Source organism: Spodoptera frugiperda, chromosome 16, assembly GCF_023101765.2.
Source record: "Spodoptera frugiperda isolate SF20-4 chromosome 16, AGI-APGP_CSIRO_Sfru_2.0, whole genome shotgun sequence".
Taxonomy (NCBI): Eukaryota; Metazoa; Arthropoda; class Insecta; order Lepidoptera; family Noctuidae; genus Spodoptera; species Spodoptera frugiperda.
Window position 1 is genome coordinate 8551331 of NC_064227.1, and position 13694 is coordinate 8565024.

At 34.6% G+C, this 13694-nt stretch overlaps 1 protein-coding gene across 2 annotated transcripts in view; it reads left to right on the forward strand.

Annotated features, from left to right (window-relative positions):
* Positions 1-13694, forward strand: part of LOC118280671 (facilitated trehalose transporter Tret1) — a 23553-nt gene continuing 9859 nt past the window's right edge. Inside the window, exon 1 of one of the 2 annotated variants that reach the window (XM_035600961.2) lies at positions 1-212. The gene's annotated coding sequence lies outside the window, so the exon portion shown is untranslated. Of the gene's footprint in view, positions 318-13694 lie in introns of both variants that reach the window. The other variant, XM_050699246.1, reaches the window with a different exon arrangement.

Consider the following 13694-nt stretch of genomic DNA (forward strand, 5'->3'; position numbering starts at 1 on the left):
AGCGCCAGCCGTTCGCTGCACCGCTAGGGCTATCTAGCGAGTACGCGCGTTCTAAGCGCCAGTTATATGTCGTACCGCCACCGCACCAGTCGCGTCGCAATCGTACGTCGCAACTATACGCACTCCCGAATTACTACGCGAACGCATAGTGTTCTCTTTTTGAAAGAAAATTTTATTGTTTTTCTATTCCAAGTGCAGTGTTTATAATACTGGTAGGTTTAATTTTTAATTTTTCTTGTTTTTTTTTAATTTGTTTTCTTTTTTTTCTGGAAGTGTGTTTCGTTTCGTTTCGTTTCATTGTGACGTCCCGATGACTTGTAAGTCTTGTGTTGTTATTGTGAATTTATTATTGAATTTTTTTAAATAAATGTGCGTGGGAATAATACTTTTAATATTGTTCTGTAGTACAGTACTTGAATTTTAGTAACCCATTATTTGCTGAAAAGCTTTGCACCTTGTTATCAATGTGGATTATGCGTTAAACCTTTCATACACCGTATAAAAAGTCTTGAAAATTTTATACTCATCAAAATAAATAATTTTCATTTATCATCAAATTATTGATCATGACTTTAAATGATTTATTATTAAATCCGAGAATTACATTTAAATATTTTCTTCTCTGTTTGACAAACAGTTACGTGAGTAAGCCGATAGAAACTTATAACAAAATTAATTTCTTCACACATCAACGAAAAAAAAAACGAAAATCTATCTCTTTACAACGTTAGCAAGTCAGCTTAATTCAGCAAAACCATTTATATAACCTAGGTACAATCTTAAAGAGAATTCTAGACTCTTAAGCTTCAAAGTAAGCTGCACTTGAATACTAAACGCGTATCTCTCTGCTTATACTGTAATTTCTAGAAACTAACATCTCTGTAGCGTCCGTTCTAAGACATTGTATAGATTATAAAGATTTCTCTTTTATATGATAGAACTTTTAACCTATGCATGTCTTTTTCCATATTAACAACTAACTAATGGTTGAAATTTCCAAAAAAAAAAACAACAATCATAGTACCAATCTTAATATTGTGCGTTAAGATCGATTTTTTTGATATTACTGTGTAGTTGTATGGTGTTTCGGTGAAAAATCGAGATCGATTCACAGATTTTAGATTTCGATCGGTTATAAACCCGGTGATATTTTTGTTTTTTTGAGAGGGGAAAGCCATCAAATGACTTCTTCCGCCTTGGTCGAGACGAGACAGGTCAGACTTTTACTCATTAAAAACCACCCCCGTTCTTTCTCTTGCTTTTCGAACTGCTGCTGTTGATTGCCGATATAAAATTTTTGAAGGGAATTCCTTCTTTGAACATCGGTCACTGGTGAACCACGTGGCGTTTAACGTGGTAGATCGATTGTGTGCAGTTCAATACAATGGGTCAGGTAAATAAAGCGTAAAGAGTTAACAAACAATCTTACTTTTGTAAAGTTAATTTATAAAGTATTGGGATTTATCCTATAATGAATGTTGCATTAAATCTAAATGCATTTCAAAATTGTCCACCGTATTGCTATTTAATATTCGATCTTCAGTTATTAGCATAATCACACAAATAGTATAAATGTGAAAGTTTGTTGGGATTTTGTCCTTCAATCACGCTGAAACTACTGAACGGATTTTGATGAAATTTAGTATACAGACAGGGTATGAGGTGATAGGATACTTTTTATCCCGAGGGAATATGAGCGAAGTCGCTGACAGAAGCTAGTATCGACTGTTAACTGAAGTTAAGAACATATTTTATAAAGTTTATTTATTTATTTAATTGAAATGGTAACTACAAACAAATTGCACTACTCAATACCTTATAAAATTAAAATAGAGAAAATAAAAATATATAAAATATAAATAATCAATATTAATATGAATGACCATAGATCTCTTTCGAAAAACTTAATATATAAGTACTTGTATATGAGTAGTGTACATATAAATTATTTAAATTTAAATTCATATTCACCTGAACTATCATTCGAGTCTTGATTGATGCACATTTCGCCATCATAATTGCGTGCTCTGTTGCAATAATGCAATTTGTATGATCGTACGAGTATCCAATTTATTTCCAAGTAAATTAAGGTATATGTATAATTATTGTTTTTAAACTGTTTAACTGAAATTATAAAAGATATAAGTAGGTAAATAGTATTATTTCCAAACCTGTAAGGTCATGTGAAATCTGTAGTTAAATGCTACAATATTATTTTTGTGATTTATTTGTTCTACCCTCGAAAATTAATTATTTATCACATAAATATTTTGCAATGTGTTATTAATGCGTAGGAAGTCGTGGTGGCCCGGAGGCCGAAGGCTTAAGACACCCGCTTCTCATCCATGAGAGTGCGGGTTCGAAACCCGCACCGGCAAGTAACAATATGACTTTTTCAAGTTATAAGTACTTTCTATGTTTATTCAATACAATAAAATATTCCAAAATAATCGAACTTTCATATATTAGTTTGACGATATAAGTACATTTTCTTACACAAAGTACATTTGTAAGAAAATTATGCTATTTGACGCAAAAATTTGATGACGTCACAAGTACTTAGCGATCTCTTACAAAAGCATCGTTTTTGACATTTCGATAAAAGTATTGAATTTGACTAGTTGTTAACTACCGTATTGTTACGGGTTTTTCGAGAATACTCATAATATATGTAGTTGGCCTAACAACAAGTTTGAGGGTGATTTTCCGAAAAAAACACAAAATGTTAACGGCGTCATTATCCTCAACCAAAAGTTAACAATTCTGCCGATTGAAACACAAAATTTGCTTTCAATAAACTAAGCTGTGACCGAACTAAAACCAAGTTTGAACTGACAAAAACAAAAGGCGAACAGTACGAGCCGGCCACTCGAGTTGACTGCCCTTACTATCAGTAACTACATAGTAGCAAGATGCAGGTCAAGTTACACTTTACTTAATTATGTGACAAACTAACATACATACAAAGTTAAACAAACAATGACCAGTATGTATAGCAAAGGGTCAAACTGTATGATGTAATCGAAAATCAACCTTAATTGTTTGAGGAGAAAGTTGAAAATCAAAAGTCTGAGAGACAAAGAAATGTAACTGGTTTAGATCGGATGATTTTAACTATTTTCCTATGCAAGTATCCAAGAAAAAATATCTAAATATGTATTTATTCTATAGGACAGTAGTATCGATACAATGAAAAAGATTATCCAATTTGGCCCAGCCGTTTTCGAGATTCGCACGCACTTAATGACATTGAACATTAGACTTCAGACTTCGAACTTACTGCAATAAAAATTTCGAAATGCAAAAATACAATAATACTTTGCCTGACCCTGGATGAGAACTAGAAACAATGTACAAGTGTGTCAATTTAAACTCGATGTACAAAAAATGGGTTAATTTTTTAAACAAAATTATGTACTAGATAACGTAATTTTTAAGTAAACTGTTACAAACGATAATAATTGCAATAGTTGCGATAAAAAATAAAAATTCAATAAATTTTCACAACATTTCTACATAATACACTACATACCTATAAACCTATATACATATATATGTAATTTGGGTCCGAATTTACATAATAAATACGTAATTTACTGAAAATCAATTAGGTTTTACATATCTCTCCTAATTGTTGCCCTTGACTTCGATAAATACAAAAAAAAAATATAGACAATAATTTAAATTAAAGTTAGCAAGTCGCATCCTATTTTATACAGCACTTTTTGCGCATTGCACTTACAAATTTACAAACAAACATTTTTTTTAATGTTTTGGCTTCTACTGACCTCGTTTTTTTTTCTTAGATATTTACTACTAACCTGTAACAATTTACTTAATTATATTATGATGATAAGCACTAACAAATTGAATATCACACGAGTTTAATGTGATCATAATTGCGTGTTACATGTTGACCCAATTCAAATTAAAAATGTGATAAATATTACTAGTAACTGTCATTGTATTATTATACTATGTTTTATTTGAGATAAGACTTAATACATTTGGGAGCAAAGAAACGGAGCCACTAGCGTTTTATCTTTTCTTTATAAATATTTTCTGAAAAATATCTTTTAATTTGGTAACGTACGTCGTAGTAGAAAGAGCAATTTGATTTTTTTTATGGTATAAATGGTAAATGAGCCTACAAATCACCTGATGGTAAGCAATCACCACCACCCATGGACACCTGAAACACCAAAGGCGTTACAAATGCGTTGCTAGGCCTTTCGGGGTTAGGAATTTAAGCGTTGTTAGGGAATTTGAGATTGGGGAATTAAGAAGAAGGGTAATTGGGCCTCCGGCACTTCACTCACACAACGCAAGCGTTGTTTCACATCGGTTTTCTTTGATTACCTTTACAATAAGAGTATTTTGTTGTAAAACAAACGAATAATGCTTTTATAGGTTTCTTTAAAATGAAAATAAAACACTAGTGGCTCCGTTTCTTTGCTCCCAAGTGTAGTTTGTGTTAAATGAGATAAGGCAGATGTTTTATAGCGAAATTGTAGAAATCCTTACATCATTATCTGGTTTGTTTATATCATTAGTTTATTACTTAAGGTCTGTGACCTTACCTGATTCTTAAAATTGTAGTTAGAGTTAACATATTTTGTTCGCGGGCTAAAATTGGGTCGGTAGACATCTAATATAATATACAAATAGATATACAATAATATCTGTATGTATGTTACTTGTGCTTTGAGCGATAGCTACTTTCACTTTTTTTTCTTCTCCCGCCTTGGGTGAGGTGAGAGTGAGTGTCAGACTCTTACTGACTAAAAACCAACCCATTCCTACTCGTGCTTCGAGCCGGAGCCCCAGTTACCCACTAGGCAGTCTGCAACTTCGGAAGTATAGGCCCAAAGAAATTATTTTTAATTTCTAGGGAATGATAAAAACAAGAATTATACGATTTTTAACACGCTTACATTATTATTTTTTTCTCCGTAACATACCAAAACCTCGTAGCTACGCGTCATTTGTGATGTAATTCGCGTAAAAATTTGCGCGTACGCCTCGTCACGCGTGTCCAAGTAAAATATTAGTGAAGGTAAATATTTAAACACATTATTTTTATAATGTAATTATTTAAATATTGGAATCGTCAATCATTATCTTCGCGAATATTCTTTACGCATGCGTTTTTTTCATTTTACTTTTTTATGGACATAATATTTTATAGACGAGTGTAAACAACAAAATTTTCCTCTTTTCTACATGACCCCAAACTGGCATTAATAATTTATGACTTGTATAATCCGATTGGGTGTTAAAAAGGAGTCACAAAGGCAACTCACCGATTAGGATTTTTGAACAATACTCTGTTTATTTATGCCTTATATCATTATCTTTTGTCCGACAAATTACTATAAATAAACACACGAGCCAAATCAAAGTCAAAATAATTTATTTTTAACCATCTTGCATCCACAACAAACAAGAAATTTCTAGCAAAGGGGACCTTTAGTTCAGTAGGAGTATGGCACGGATCCAAGACAGCGCGGTCAAACGTTCAATCATTAAAGAAGAAATGTGTTTAATATAAGTCTTCCATCAAAACCCGGTTGGTATCGGGGTCATAATGAAGTAGTATAAAAAGATCATAATAATTTTATTGTAACTTTCGTGAGACATACTAAATTAATTATTATGTTATCAGGGGTAGTCACGCAACGTTTTGACGAGGAACTCGACTAGTTTCAAGCCATGCTAGAGGCTCATATTCATGAGCAGCATTACGCAACATGCTCATGAATATGAGCCTCTAGCATGGCTTGAAACTAATCGAGTTACTCGACAAAAAGTTGCATGAGCAAGCCGATAACATAATAATTAAAAGATCGTAATGTTTTATTTTTTGTGTCTTTCCTCAACATATATGGATGTGTAATATTAGACAGGTAGGTGACAAGATGGTAAAATATATTTTAAATTAAATTTTGTACTGATCTTCTCACAGCGTTCATTGATCATAACCTAATCGTAATTTTTTCGAGGGAGAAAATCATCCAATGACTTCTCCCGACTCTTGCTGACTACAAAACCATTCCCGTTCCTATTCCTGCTTTTCGAGCCGAAGCCCAGTTAAACCCACTGCAAGAACAAGGGGTAATAGTATTGCCATATTGCATCTTTCCAAACTCCGTGTTATTACGGAAACACATTACCAAAAAACCAAAAATATCCCACTGCCACCTACAACCACTTCAGAATCTACGGTCAAATCAAGTACTCAATTACAGTGTACACATAGTAATTTACTCAAACATTACTCAATTTTCTTCAAAACAGCTGTTTTATCACAATACTGGCAGTTTGTTCCCTGCTGACGTTATTTCTGTGTGACCCCGACCATGACAGCACTGAAAGCTTACAGCTTACAGTTTCAGTATTATTAGCGAGCTAATGTCTGAGATAGTTTTGTTTTTGAAGACATTATGTCATTTATGCAATCACTCATTTGTTGGCATTTTTTGAAAAGTGCCGAGGAGGTAGGAATTCATAAAAACTAATATTTGTCAAACATTTTTATTTATTTTTATAGCTTTTCCATAATCTACAAATTATACAAAAACCTCTTACGATCGTAAATAGAACTGTTCTTGATCTGAAATTTACGGATCGATCTTTGTTTTTGACAATCACTAAATATTTTTATTCTGTACAAATATCAACAGCCTGTTTACAAGTAGCCACTGCTGAAAAGGCTCTTCTCACACGGAGAAGGTTTGAGCATTAATAACCACGCTTGCTCAATGCGGGTTGGTAGATGTTTCATTGAGTTCGGTTAATAATGACAATATTAATGCATATTGGAATAATATAATACAAATACCATAATTAATGTAGATATATCTAAATACCTAGTATTTATATTTCTTAATTAAGTAAACAAACTAAATAAAATTAACCTGCCATCACACATCAAAAAAAATGTAAACAACGCATTTTCCTCTTAGGTATTTATTAGTGAATCATGTTAAAGTATTGTAGTAATAGTAGTTGGTACCGTAGTATTTATTTGCCAATTTGGACCAGTTGTACCAGTTGGAGACGGAAGGCGGACGTTGGCAGCCGTTGCCAAGGGACCGGCCAGAAACTCAACTGTTACTACGTTAACTCAATCAAATTCCTTTAAACACGTGTGTACACACGTTTTGTGAATTAACTTTAGTAATTTATTCTTATGGCCATTTTTATAACCTAAACTATACCTATCTTAAGTAAGAGTTGTTTAGGAAGTAGCTTAACTAACCCCTTACTTGTTCTGTTAAGTCTTTGACAGCCAATAGAAAATTGTTGAAGGCAAATCTCCCATTAACGTCGGTCACCGGTGACCACCACGGCGCCCAAAGTGTTAAGTGTCATAATATAGGTTGGCGAAACCTAAATGTCGTTAAGTGTAACATATCTTAGCTAAGGGATGAGATCCCCGGCTCTAAGGGAGCTCCGACCACTGTAAGCACGGGCCTGCGGACAGTTAGCATGGGTAGCTCGCCGCCCGACTAGAACTGAACCTGGTGGTACAGCGCGTCGCGTCCCGCACGCGACTCAAATGGCCATCAGACCACCACAGATGGGGCCCAGTAGGGCTGATGCCTGATCCGGAGGCTCCGGCTTACCTAACCAACTAAAGGGGCTTCGGCTAGAAGAGTAGTAGTTTCAGCGTGATTGACAGACAAAAATTCAAACAAACAAACTTTCACATTTATAATATTATAAGTTTGATATGTGCATCTCTGTCTACCCCTGCATCAAACTACAGGCGTAATATTACAAAACAAAACAATAACGTATACTCAATACTCATTCAAGCAGTAAGGAATTACTTTAAGAAAGTATCGGAACAGCTGTTTTGACGTCTACGTACATACATACATACATCGGTGTGCCGTGTTCATCCGTATAGTGACTCGTAAGTCGTAAACTTTGGCAATCTGCCATCCCCCCAAGGTTACGCGGTTCATTGAAACGATATCCCTTTACTTTATTTTTAAATGCGAAAGTATGTTAGTTGTTGTTATAATTTATGTGGGAGAGCCATGCTTCGGCTTTAATGGGCCGGCTCGACCGGAGTGATACCACGGCCGAGCAGAAAACCAACGTGAAACAACGCTTGCGTTGTGTTTCGTTGTGTCAGTGAGGTTGCTGGAGTCCCAATTACCCTCAATCTTCCCAAACCCCGTTTCCCCGACAACCCCTAAATTCCTAACCCGCAAAAGGCAAGTGTCCATGGGCGGTACCGATTGCTGGCCATCAGATGATTCGTGTGCTCGTTTACCAGTTTATACCATAAAAAAAATATTAGAATACATACTAGCTTATGGCAGCGACTTAGCCACCGGTATCGTAGGATAAAAAGCATGTGTTATTCCAGACTATAATGTACCCCTGTTCCAAATTTCATCCCGATCCCTTTAGCCGTTTTGACGTGATTGAGTAACAAACAAACTCATAAACTTTCGCATAAAACAATGAGTAGTTTAGCTCGAAGCTTTATTGTCGAGAAGTCGCAGGTTCGAATTAGCGGGACGGGCACAAAGTGTTATTGGAGTATTATCGATAATTTCTTCGTAATATGTATTACAAAGTCCGGTGTGAAACAATAGGATAATGACTGGAGAAAAGTGGGTGTTACAATTGTAATTATATACGCCTCTGCTTACCCCTTCGGAGATTAATAACGCACGATGTTACGTTCATGATACTTAGGTAATACTTAAGCCAGACCTATTGAGATCATTTTCCAAAATATTTAGGCCAGATCTGTATACTAACCAAATTAATGCTAAAAGTGCTAAAACATATAAACTTGTGACTGAACTATTAGTGTCAGAAAAGAACTCTGATTCGATTCCCAAATAAAATCTTTTGTTTGTACAATATTTCCGGGTTGTTTTTATGTGACTATGTAAATTATGAAAATATTTAAAAGATACAATATGCTAAATAGTTTTGAGTTATACATATAATTGTATGAAACCGAGTTATTTTGAAGAATTAACAAGATTTCTTGAAAATTAAATACTGATATTCAGTTTCAAGAGAAGAGAAAACCTCGGTATTTGCCTGCTAATATTTTTTTCAGTATCTTTCATAATAAATAAATAAATAGCACCTACCTACCTACCTACCTACGACTAAACACATCAGGAATCACGTAATAAATTCACGTAAAAGAATCAAGGTAGACACATAATCGTAGATATTTTAAATAGGTACGTAGATATGAAGTCAATGAACTCATTTCTTTCGGTATGTTTTTTTTTTTATTCTCGCTTGGCAACCATTTGTAAAGGTTAAGACCTTCATACGGGTCTCCTAAATGCTTCGTCATAGAAAATACTTAAGCAGAGTTAATGGAAAATAAATAATATTAACATAACATTAGAGATAGGGTCCATCTATAAAATTGACTATATGGTTGGTGCGGTGGCTGCCGCGTAACGGGTAGCGGGTCCGATTCCCGCACGGAACAACTCTTTGTGTGATCCACAAATTGTTGTTTCTGGTCTGGGTGTCATGTATATGTGAACTTGTATGTTTGTAAACGCACCCACTACACAGTAGAAAATCCTAGTGTGGAGCAAGGTTTTATTAAAAAAAAAAGCTTTATTTAAAAAAAAAATATCTCGACTAGTTTCAAGCCACACCTGGGGCTTATAATTATATTGTCGTTAATGACACGTTATAAATATAATCTCCGAATACTACCTCATGACATATTGTACAATTTCCGTGGTCTATTAAATCGGCTACCCTTTCACTAAATAAAAGGCAAATGGTTTCCTAAGTAAATGCTGAATATACTTAGTTACTTCGTTTACTCAATATTGTTACAACAGTGTTACAATGTTAGGAAATGTGTTACACTTCGCTATTACCTATTTTGACGCAACCGATTGCGTTCAGAGATAATGCAAATAAATCATTTTTATCACAAATTCTATCAATTCATCTCTTGTCGATTGGTATAAATCTCGATCGTTCTGTGATGAAACTGTTTTATTAAGATCATTGTTGCTATTTGATAGTTGAAGAGTGATGAATCATTATAGACTTTTGACTATTCCTCAGTAACGATTTTGTTCCGAAAATAAATTGCTGAGGACTGGGTTAAGTTTATTAAATGACTCTGAGTGCGGCCGTATGTCTAATTTTGATATGACTTTCATTTTAATGTATGTATCTTGTTTTAATAAAATCATTACCCGACTGCCAAGGAAGGGTTATTTAAAGTTGTTGTTATAAAATCATTCAAATATGCATTTAAACAGTATCTATGTGTATTTTAGTAGTTTTACAAAACAGTACAAAATACTCCCATCAAAAGTTCTTAATTTTTTTATGAGACATCTACAGAACATATAACCATGAACAGTGAAATCCAGTGCGGTAAAAAAATCTTCTACAATTTATGAGTTCCTGTTTTCTTGTCAAATAGGTATCAGCATATCTCAATCGTAAAATACGCTCACTTTGATTGACAAACTGGTTTCTCTAACCGCCATCTTTTATATTACCTTCATAGTATATACTATCGCAGGAAGTTCATTCACAAGATCAGTGAGTATTATTAACATTCATTAATTGATGTGTTACGAAACAAGTAATCGGAGAGAAAGTACCAAGTAACAGCCTAAACGCCACACCCTTACTTCAGATACTTATCATTTTGACAACATAACTAAATGATTGACATTTAGTTAAGAGGGTCCTCCTTTTCTTAGGAAACTCTCTGTTCCCTTAACTGGTAGCCCCGATGTGATGTAATTACACATGTGAGGTGTAGGATTTATGACGTCATCCGTTGATTTGCTTCTGTTATCTGTCACTTGTCATGTGTCGCCACAGTGTGGTCACAGTGATCCAAGTTTGGAATTTGAATTTTGAATCTATGTTAGGGGCTAGTGATGAGTATATGACAATCTACAAAATGTTCCAAAATTCGAGGTTATTATGGATTTCCAAATTAACAGAAGGCTGTTAATATAGAAATCCTTTATAGTTTAACCGATCTTGGTAACAAGGCCCTCTCTTATAATAATATGTTACTGAAATCTTAATTTAAAATTTAAATGAGCAAAGTAACGTAAAAAGTATAGTAATTATAAGTCTATTATGTACCTACATATATGTATATGTAATGTACGACAAACTAGTAATTATCGAATACAAACACGGAGTAGGCATATCAGTGAACTGTATTGGTGTCAGTCAGACATGTACATTGTACACTTCAAATAGGTAAATGGGTTACTAAATAAGTAACCAATAGGTATGTGGCATCGCTTACTTAAATGAAATTTTCTAAAGGATGGGCAGACCCTATACCTTTTTTTTTGAGGCCTAACTTTCGCAAAACGCCTAGGTTTTTTGCGGAGATTAGGATTTTAAACGTATTCTTAACTCAATAAAACCACACCACCATAATGAACAATAAGGAACACCTAGTCTTCTGCAAATACCAGTTCTCTATCCCATTTGAAAACAAATGTTAAGTTACATTCAAGTCCGAAGCTGCGGACAACATAGCAGATTACTGGGGCTCTGGCTCAAAGCAGGAGACACTACCTCTCCCCTCACCCAATGCGGCAGAAGAGATCGGATGTTTTTTCCTCCTTAAGAAAACAAGTTCCATTTAAGTCTTCATAGGTAGATTTTCAAGATAGAAAATTCAGTGTGGATAACCTGATTAAATACATCGAAAGATATTATTAATTATTTTATAAATGACAAAATCATCCCAATTATCAATGCGCTACAGATGACTTTACCTCATTTCCACGAAGCATTGGGACTTTGGACCACATATGGTACAGTTCTGGTGATACGCCTACTTTATGACTCACATCCGATCCGTTACCTATATGTTTAACAATTTCTATCGTATCTCTTGTAAACGTGCTCTCAATAATTTATTTAAACTTTAAATATGTCAACTGAAATGAGAACCTCGTTCTTAACCAGAATTGCTATTGCTACAGCAATTGCCATATTCTACGGTAATTAGACGGTCTTTTTGAATAAACTATGGTTTACGGCAATAAATGTATTGCCGCGGAAATACATTTGCTATCTACTGCAATTTGCCGTACAATAATTCATCTTCTCAAAATATTATTTATATTTTTTTGAGGGGGCAAAATCATCCAGATGCTTCTCCTGCTTTGGCTGCGGCGAGAGTGTCTTATTGACTGTAGCCACCCTGTTCCTGCTCCTGTTCCAACCTTTTTTGTTGGCCCTGGGAAAAATACCTTATGTATCATCCTCCCGTGTGACCCTCCGGGAGAAGGCATACTCACTAAAACACCCAGGAGCACACCTGCGTCGCCATTGAGGGGTCTGGGGATTGGGGAGACCGGTAACTGAAGTTGCAGCTTCGCGTAACCAATCGCATAAGGGGATAAATACTGATGATGTAACTAGAAAGCACTTGCCAAAACACTAAATATTGTTAAGCTTATTGATCGAACTTTTAACGTACAGTTAGTTCCAGCTACCATTTGTAGTTGGTACCATTACACCGCTGGTACAGAATATTTTAACTGCAAACATAGGTATAACACAAGCACAACAAGCTATACTCAATTGCCAAATATCATCAGGCAATTCTCAACTGTATAACAAGAGTCGTAAGGTTGAAAATCCTTTTACTTACAAAATGGATTGATATACATTGATATGCTGTTCCGTACATTTTAGTTCCCACAATATGTCACCGCGTAAATCTAGCCAAGTATACGAAAATAGATACAATTTAGTATTCTATGTTCGATTCTGTTTATCACAGATCAAGATTTCCAATTGTTTGCTGCTGTTGTTAAGGAAAAAAACAACTCTTTTGAATGTATAATCAAGCTACAATCACCAGTATAAATTGACCTTTGAATGAACGAAAAGATGATATAAAGCGAGTTCATGGTAAACTGGTATTGTATTACTTTATGAGCACCTAAACAGTTACAATTCGATCTAATAATAAACCTATGTTCTCATCACATCTAGATTATGTCACAAAAGGATATAAAATAATGATATTTTTAGCTATTAGAAAACTAATTCCCAACTTTACTGTCAAGGTAAATTAAATCTTCGTTCGATAAGATTTGTGATCGAAGGCACGACGACATACACTCTATGTCAAGGCCTCGGGTAAGACCGCACTCTCAAACGTCAATTTTAATAAGATAAGATATGCATTTTTTATCTTTATTGAACTGCATTTCTTGCGTTATAAAAATCCCAGACTCCGTGCTACTACTGAGAAATTTTTGAAAAACCGAAAAAACCCAATATTATTAGCCCGACCAGGAAATCGAACCCACGACACCCGACCCAGCAGTCGTACTTGCAATAACTAGATGAAAGAGGCAGTATTGATTTCTGAAATTTTGTTTTAAATTACGGAGTTTATACAATCAAAATTATGTTTGATGACGACCACTTAACCTCCTATAGCTCACATAAAACACATTAAGCATACAATTCGTCAAAAAATGTGCTACTCTATCTACTTCTATAATAAATAAACAACTTGCAACTATGTACAAAAACTACCTTCCTCGTGCAAAGCAAAAAAAAGGTGTCAATAGCCAACTTTTTCTCACAAACACTTGATGATCCGATAATCGAACGCGTGCCGTGCATCAATCACTGTAACGACTGCGTCAATTAACTAATCAGTT